This window comes from Rhinoraja longicauda, chromosome 10 (assembly GCF_053455715.1).
Source record: "Rhinoraja longicauda isolate Sanriku21f chromosome 10, sRhiLon1.1, whole genome shotgun sequence".
NCBI lineage: Eukaryota > Metazoa > Chordata > Chondrichthyes > Rajiformes > Arhynchobatidae > Rhinoraja > Rhinoraja longicauda.
The window spans coordinates 2,390,993-2,400,313 of NC_135962.1; the positions used below are offsets into that span (position 1 = coordinate 2,390,993).

Here is a 9,321-nt window from a genome sequence, read left to right on the forward strand (position 1 = left end):
TACTCTTGTATTGTATGATTTAACTGGATAACACACCAACTGTTTTCACTGTATCTCTGTATACGTGACAATAATAAACCAAGACCAAATAAATCAGTGAGAAAGATTTGATGAGGACGAGGGGGGAGGGGAATCTCACAAGTGCAAGTCCACTAACGCCAAATAATACAAGACTTTCTTTAAACCAAATGGCAAATCACCGTGGTGGAATTACAGTGCCCTCCATAATGTTTGGGACAAACACCCACCATTAATTTATTTGCCTCTGTACTTCACAATTTGAGACTTTTAATAGAAAAAAAATCACATGTGGTTAAAGTGCACATTGTCAGATTTTATTAAAGGTTATTTTTATACATTTTGGTTTCACCATGTAGAAATTACAGCAGTGTTAAAACATAGTGTTTTTTAGGCACCATAATGTTTGGGACACATGGCTTCACAGGCATTTGTAGTTGCTCAGGTGTGTTTAATTGCCTCCTTAGTGCAGGTATAAGAGAGCTCTCAGCACCGTCTTTCCTCCAGTCTATCCATCACCTTTGGAAACTTTTATTGCTGTTTATCAACACGAGGACCAAAGTTGTGCCAATGAGACTGAGAAACAAGAACAAAATTGTTAAAGACATCAGCCAAACCTTAGGCTTACCAAAATCATCTGTTTGGAACATCATTAAGAAGAGAGCACTGGTGAGCTTACTGGTGAGCATCCCTCCCCACCTAGGTCCAAGACACCTCACATGCTCTCCGTCTCCTCAATAACTTCCAGTTTCCAGGCCCCCACTCCCGCATCTTTACCATGGATGTCCAGTCACTCTACACTCCCATCCCCCACAAGGATGGTCTTGAAGCCCTCCGTTTCTTCCTCGACCGTAGAACCAGCCAATCTCCATCTACCAACACTCTCCTCCGCCTAGCAGAGCTGGTTCTTACCCTCAACAACTTCTCCTTTGACTCCTCCCACCTCCTGCAAACCCGAGGTGTAGCTATGGGCACTCGCATGGGCCCTAGCTACGCCTGCCTCTTTGTCGGGTACGTCAAACAATCCCTGTTCCGGACGTACACTGGCCCTATCCCTGATCTCTACCTCCGCTACATTGACGACTGCATTGGTGCTACCTCTTGTACCCATGCAGAACTCACTGACTTCATACATTTCACCACTAATTTCCATCCCACACTTAAATATACTTGGACCGTCTCCGACATCTCCCTACCGTTTCTTGATCTCACCATCTCCAACACAGGAGACAGACTAGTGACCAACATCTATTACAAACTGACTGACTCCCACAGCTATCTTGACTACACTTCTTCTCACCCTGTCTCCTGTAAAAAGTCTATCCCCTACTCCCAATTCCTCCGTCTACGCCGCATCTGCGCCCAGGGTGAGGTGTTTCACACTAGCGCATCAGAGATGTCCTAATTCTTCAGGAAACGGGGCTTCCCCTCTTCCATTATAGACGAGGCTCTCACTAGGGCCTCCTCTATATCCTGCAGCTCCGCTCTTGCTCCCCCTCTCCCCATTCGTAACAAGGATAGAGTCCCCCTTGTCCTCACGTTCCACCCCATCAGCCAGCGTATACAACAAATTATCCTCCAACATTTCCGTTACCTCCAACGGGATCCCAATACTGGCCACATCTTCCCATCTCCTCCCCTTTCTGCAGAGACCATTCCCAGGTACTTTCCCCTGCAACCACAGAAGATGCAACACCTGTCCCTTTACCTCCCCACCTCGACTCCATCCAAAGACCCAGTCTTTCCAGGTGAGGCAGAGGTGCACTTGCACTTCCTCCAACCTCATCTATTGTAACTGCTGTTCCAGATATCAACTTCTCTACATCGACGAGACCAAACACAGGCTCGGCGATCGTTTCGCTCAACACCTTTGCTCAGTCCGCCTTAACTAACCTGATCTCCCGGTGGCTGAGCACTTCAACTCCCCCTCCCACTCCCGGTCTGACCTTTCTGTCATGGGCCTCCTCCATTGTCATAGTGAGGACCACCGCAAATTGGAGGAACAGCATCTCATATTTCGCTTGGGGAGCTTACACCCCAGCGGTATGAACATTGAATTCTCTAACGTTAGATAGCTCCTCTGTCCCTCTCTTTCCCCTCCCCCTTCCGAGTTCTCCCACTGTCTTCCTGTCTCCAACTACATCCTTTCTTTGTCACGCCCCCTCCCCTGACATCAGTCTGAAGAAGGGTCTTGACCCGAAACGTTACCCATTCCTTCTCTCCTAAGATGCTGCCTAACCTGCTGAGTTACTCTAGCATTTTATGATACCTTCGATTTGTACCAGCATCTGCAGTTATTTTCCTACATACACAACTGGTGAGCTTACTAATCGCAAAGGGACTGGCAGGCCAAGGAAGACCTCCACAGCTACAACAGAAGAATTCTCTCTATAAAAAACAACAACAAAAAAACACCTGTCCGACAGATCAGGAACACTCTTCAGGAGTCATGTGTAGATTTGTCAATGACCACTGTCTGCAGAAGACTTCATGAACGGAAATACAGAGGCTACACTGCAAGGTGCAAACCATTGGTTAGCCACAAAAATAGGATGGCCAGGTTACTGTTTGCCAAGAAGTACTTAAAAGAGCAACCACAGTTCTGGAAAAAAGGTCTTGTGGACAGATGAGACGAAGATTAACTTATATCAGAGTGATGGCAAGAGCAAAGTATGGAGGAGAGACGGAACTGCCCAAAATACAAAGCATGGCACCTCATCTGTGAAACACGGTGGTGGGGATGTTATGGCCTGGGCATGTATGGCTGCTGAAGGTACTAGCTCACTTATGTTCATTGATGATACAACTGCTGATGGTAGTAGCATAATGAATTCTGAAGTGTATAGACACATCCTATCTGCTCAAGTTCAAACAAATGCCTCAAAACCCATTGGCCGGCGGTTCATTCTACAGCAAGCCAATGATCCCAAACATACTGCTAAAGCAACAGTTTTTCAAAGCTAAAGAATGGTCAATTGAAGAGTGGCCAAGTCAATCACCCGATCTGAACCCAATTCAGCATGTATTTTATATGCTGAAGAGAAAACTGAAGGGGACTGGGCCCCAAAACGAGCATAAGCTAAAGATGGCTGCAATATAGGCCTGGCAGAGCATCACCAGAGAAGACACCCAGCAACTGGTGATGTCCATGAATCACAGACTTCAAGCAGTCATTGCATGCAAAGGATATGCAACAAAATACTAAACATGACTACTTTCATTTACATGACATTGCTGTGTCCCAAACATTATGGTGCCCTGAAATGGGGGGACTGTGTATAAATACTGCTGTAATTTCTACATGGTGAAACCAAAATGTATAAAAATGGCCTTTATTAAAATCTTTCAATGTGCACTAACCACATGTGATTTTTTCGATTACAAATCTCAAATTGTGGAGTACGGAGGCAAATAAATAAATGATGGGTCTTTGTCCCAAACATTATGGAGGGCACTGTAAATAACATCAACCTGACACAAGCAGTTAGTAGAATAGCGAAGGAGATTGCGTGCAGAGAGATCAGACAGTTTGTGTGGAATCTGCACACTGACATGGATGGCGAGCAGCTCCCAGCCTGTGTGGAGTGTGTTGTATGGTATGCCCACCGGCAAAGATCACGCGTGGTGAACGGTTCCTTTCAGATTCCCGTAACAATGAAAACCGATGATGGTAAGGATATTCTATTTCGGCATTCACAACGCGCTTTTAAATGTTATTCTGTTACGCGTTCTTGCGCCAAATTAAATTGTAAATGCGTGAAATGTAGACTAGACGCAAACGACTGTAGATGCCGGTTTACAAAACAAGACACAGAGTGCTGGAGTAACTCAGCGGGTCAGGCAGCATCTGTGGAGAACATGGATAGGTGCCGTGTTGGATCGGGAGGGAGGGACCCTGCTTCACAGATGCTGCCTGGTCCGCTGCATGACTGTCTCCAGCCAGCACCGACACCGTGCGTGTGTCTGCAGGTGTGAGTAGGGCGACCAGGTTGTGGTTGTGGTTGTGGCTGCAGCTGGCCGGCCGCCGCCCCTGCTCTGCCCCGTCCCCGTCCCCGTCCCCGTCCATCCATTTACCTCATGCTCGCCATTCTCCTGTCCGTCCTTCGTGCCGTTTTCCCCATTTTTAGTAGGTTCCTAAGTGACAGATGCAGAAAGCACTCGATCAGCTGGGAGTTGAGGTGCGAGGAGACCGAGCGGCCAGTGCCTCCCACCACACATCCTCCCGGGGCGGGCGGTCCCGCAGCGCAGCCGGTGGGTCGCCGGGACCGGAGCCAGGCCCATCGGCCCGTCGCCTCGCTGCCCGGGCGGGGATACAACCGCCACTCCAACTCCCGGGCCCACACATGACATTAGGCCCCAGCCACGAGTGATGCCCCCTCAGCCCTCCGCGGCGCCCGCCTCTCCTCACCGTGTCTTTCTTGTTTTTATTCGGCATTGCGAGCCGTGCTGGTCGGAGTGGCGAGTGGCGAGTGGCGCGCCCCTCCCTCCTCGCCTCCTCCTGCACCTATTGTCTATTGTCTATTCCCTGTTATATGACTCCATGGCTCTATCTCATTGGAGGGAAACAAGGAGCTGACATTCAGGGTCACTGGATTTTTGGAAACAATAGAAGAAATGGTAGGTAAACAACTGGTCAAACTGAAGACATGGAAAAAGATACAATATCCTGACTGGTTTAGATTAGAAGCTGTAGAATCATTTAGTTTGTGAAAATCAAACAGAAACATGTAGATGTTGAAGGTTTGAAATAAAAACAGAAAATGCTGGGAAGTTCTCAGCAGGCCAGGCAGCATCTGTCAAAAGCGAAACAGCGACATTTGGATTAAGTCACCTGGATTGAAGGATAATATTTTTGAAAAGATCATGGCATTGGCTAGTGAAGAAATCCAGGAGCTTGTGGTGCTTTGCCATACTTAAACAAACTATTGGTCAAGGTGATATGAGATGTTTTAAACAATGGACATTAGGTGTAGGAATAGGCCATTCGGCCCTTCGAGCCAGCAATGTGATCATGGCTGATCATTCACAATCAGTACCCCATTCCTCCCTCTCCCCATACCCCCTGACTCCGCTATCATCAATAGCTCTATCTAACTCTCTCATGAAAGCATCCAGAGAATTGGCCTCCACTGCCTTCTGAGGCAGAGAATTCCACAGATTCACAACTCTCTGAGTGAAAAAGTTCTTCCTCATCTCCGTTCTAAATGGCCTACCCATTATTATAGACAATAAACAATAGGTGCAGGAGTAGGCCATTCAGCCCTTCGAGCCAGCACCGCCATTCAATGCGATCATGGCTGATCACTCTCAATCAGTACCCAGTTCCTGCCTTCTCCCCATACCCCCTCACTCCGCTATCCTTAAGAGCTCTATCCAGCTCTCTCTTGAAAGCATCCAACGAACTGGCCTCCACTGCCTTCTGAGGCAGAGAATTCCACACTTTCACCATTCTCTGACTGAAAAAGTTCTTCCTCATCTCCGTTCTAATTATTCTTAAACTGTGGCCCCTGGTTCTGGACTGCCCCAACATTGGGAACATGTTTCCTGCCTCTAGTGTGTCCAGTCCCTTAATTATCTTATATGTTTCAATAAGACCCTCTCTCATCCTTCTAAATTCCAGTGTATACAAGCCTAGTCGCTCCAGTCTTTCAACATATGACAGTCCCGCCATTCCGGGAATTAACCTAGTGAACCTACGCTTCACTCTCTCAATAGCAAGAATGTCCTTCCTCAAATGTGGAGACCAAAACTGCACACAGTACTCCAGCGCGGTCTCATTAGGGTCCTGTACAACTGCAGAAGGACCTCTTTGCTCCTATACTCAACTCTTCTTGTCATAAAGGCCAACATGCCATTAGCTTTCTTCACTGCCTGCTGTGCCTGCATGCTTACTTTCAGTGACTGATGAACAAGGACACCCAGATCTCTTTGTACTTCCCCATTTCCTAACTTGACACCATTCAGATAATAATCTGCCTTCCTGTTCTTACCACCAAAGTGGATAACCTCACATTTATCCACATTAAACTGCATCTGCTATGCATCTGGCCACTCACACAACCTGTCCAAGTCACCCTGCATCCTCCTCACAGCTCACACTGCCACCCAGCTTTGTGTCGTCTGCAAATTATCTAATGCTACTTTTAATCCCTTCATCTAAGTCATTAATGTATATTGTAAATAGCTGTGGTCGCAGCACCGAGCCTTGCGGTCGGCACCCCACTAGTCACTGCCTGCCATTCTGAAAGGGACCCATTAATCCCTACTCTTTGTTTCCTGTCTGCCAACCAGTTTTCTATCCATGTCAGTACCCTACCCCCAATACCATGGACTCTAATTTTGCCCACTAATCTCCTATGTGGGACCTTATCAAAGGCTTTCTGAAAGTCCAGGTACACTACATCTACTGGCTCTCCCTTGTCCATTTTCCTAGTTACATCCTCAAAACATTCCAGAAGATTTGTCAAGCATGATTTCCCCTTCATAAATCCATGCTGACTCGGAATGATCCTGTTACTGCTATCCAAATGTTCCGCAATTTCTTCTTTTAGAATTGACTCCAGCATCTTCCCCACCACTGATGTCAGGCTAACTGGTCTATAATTTCCCGTTTTCTCTCTCACTTAAAAAGTGGGATAACATTAGCTACCCTCCAATCCACGGGAACTGATCCTGAATCTATAGAACATTGGAAAATGATCACCAATACGTCCACGATTTCTAGAGCCACTTCCTTAAGTACCTTAAGGAAGGTACTTCTAGATTTCTAGAGCCACTTCCTTAAAACTGAGGTGAGAAGAAACTTTTTCACCCAGCTTTGTGAATTTGTGGAATTCTCTGCCACAGAGGTCAGTGGAAGCCAAATCACTGGATGGATTTAAGAGAGAGTTAGATAGAGCTCTAGGGGCTAGTGGAATCAAGGGATATGGGGAGAAGGCAAGCACGGGTTATTGATTGTGGACGATCAGCCATGATCACAATGAATGGCGGCGCTGGCTCGAATGGCCGAATGGCCTCCTCCTGCACCTATTTTCTATGTTTCTACCCTGGGATGCAGACTATCAGGCTCTGGGGATTTATCAGCCTGCAGTCCCATCAGTCTACCCAACACCATTTCATGCCTAATATGAATTTCCTTCAATTCCTCCGTCATCCTAGGACCTCTGTCCATTAGTACATCTGGGAGATTGTTTGTGTCTTCCTTAGTGAAGACAGATCCAAAGTACCTGTTCAACTTGTCTGCCATTTCCTTATTCCCCATAATAAATTCACCTGCTTCTGTCTTCAAGGGACCCACATTTGTCTTAACTATTTTTTTTCTCTTCACATACCTAAAGAAGCTTTTACTATCCTCCTTTATATTCTTGGCTAGCTGACCTTCGTACCTCATCTTTTCTCCCCATATTGCCTTTTCAGTTATCTTCTGTTGCTCTTTAAAAGAGTCCCAATCCTCTGGCTTCCCGTTCATCTTTGCTATGTTATACTTCTCTTTAATTTTTATACTGTCCTTGACTTCCCTTGTCAGCCACGGTCGCCTCTTACTCCCCATAGAATCTTTATTCCTCTTTGAAATGAACTGATCCTGCACCTTCTGTATTATTCCCAGAAATACCTGCCATTGTTGTTCCACCGTCTTCCCTGCTAGGGTCTCTTTCCAGTCAACTCTGCCCAGCTCCTCCCTCATGCCTCCATAGTCCCCCTTGCTCAACTGCAATACTGACACTTCCAATTTTCCCTTCTCCCTCTCAAATTGTAGATTAAAACTTATCATATTATGATCACGACCTCCTAATGGCTCTTTAACCTTGAGTTCCCTTATCAAATCCGGTTCATTACACAACACTAAATCCAGAATTGTCTTCTCCCTGGTAGGCTCCAGTACAAGCTGCTTAAGATTGAATGCAGAAGTACACATACAAAGCCAAATAGCCAACTCCCCCTTGTGTTTCTTAATCTTTTTTATATTCTTAACATTTCAGGAACTTTAGTAGGCAGAAGACACTCTCTCTAATATAGTTTGGCTATTTGGTTAAAATCATGGGATATTTGAAAATCTATCAATGTACATTTTGTATAGGAAGGGTTTTGACCTGAAACATCACTCATTCCTTCTCTCCAGAAATGCTGCCCGTCCCGCTGAGTTACTCCAGCATTTTGTGTCTATCTTTTGTATAGAACCTTCATGTGTTTACACAGAGTTTTGTTAAATAAAATAACAACAACCCTCATAAGAAGATATTTGTTAGATTTTGTGGACCAAGATGCCAGACTCCGAAATTTCAAAAAGTCCTTCATGTTTGACATAGAGGGCTTTCTGGCCTCCGAGCGTAATTGGGAACTCTCCTTTCATCCTTCCTCTACCATGGATCAGTAGGTTTCATAGTAATCTGCAACAGTGGTTGGGGACAATATCTTCCCTCTATGTTAGTGGCATCAATGAGCACCACTAATATTCAACTGGTGATAGTTACTTCTAAGATTGCACTCCTTGAACATGTGCCAATGCACTCATCAATATAATTAGCTAGATGGAGCTAACACCCAATTTATTACCACATTGTACACACAATATGTCCTCGCTGCTACCATCCGCCAGGAGGTACAGAAGCCTGAAGAACTGCACCACTTGGTTCAAAAATAGATTCTTATGGCCATGAGGTTCTTAAACTGACCTGGAACACGCTAATCCTACCTTAGCAATGGAACACTACAGCCTGCCTCCTGCACAACCATGGACTTGTTTTTGTACTATCGCTTTTTTTTTGCACAGTCTTTTTTCACTGTCTTGGATAATTTATGTCTGTGTTGATGTGCCTGTCACGCTGCTGCAAGCAAGATTTTCGTTGTACCTGTACCTTGCTGTACTTGTGTGTATTGACAATAAATACTTGATTATTAACTATATCTGGTGTTTTGGAAATGGGTGAACCAAGGTTTGGAGCACAAAGGAAGGGCATTATGTGGCTAGGATAAAGGTCCACAGCATGACTCGGGCAACATTTAGACATGAACTATGAAGTAGCAGGTAACAAAAGTGCCACACAAAGACCATTTCCAATGAAAAATTCTACCAGCGTTATCATCATAAAACTCCCTACTATTAATTTTGAAGGGATCTCCATTGACCAGAAGTGTTGGAAAATAACTGCAGATGCTGGTGCAAATCGAAGGTATCACAAAATGCTGGAGTAACTCAGCAGGTCAGGCAGCATCAAGGAGAGAGGAAATGGGTCAGGGTCGAGACGAAGGGTCGAGACCCGAAACGTCACACATTCCCTCTCTCTTAGATGCTGCCTGACCTGC

The 9,321-nt window shown here is 45.7% G+C and overlaps 1 long non-coding RNA gene across 1 annotated transcript; it reads right to left on the minus strand.

Moving 5' to 3' along the window:
- Nucleotides 1-332: 332 nt before the first annotated feature.
- Nucleotides 333-4,560, minus strand: LOC144597557 (uncharacterized). The gene is made up of 3 exons (XR_013547759.1): nucleotides 4,427-4,560; nucleotides 4,093-4,152; nucleotides 333-594 (listed from the first exon to the last, which is right to left on the minus strand). It is a non-coding gene; the product is annotated as an uncharacterized LOC144597557 (long non-coding RNA).
- Between the last annotated feature and the right edge of the window lie 4,761 nt (nucleotides 4,561-9,321).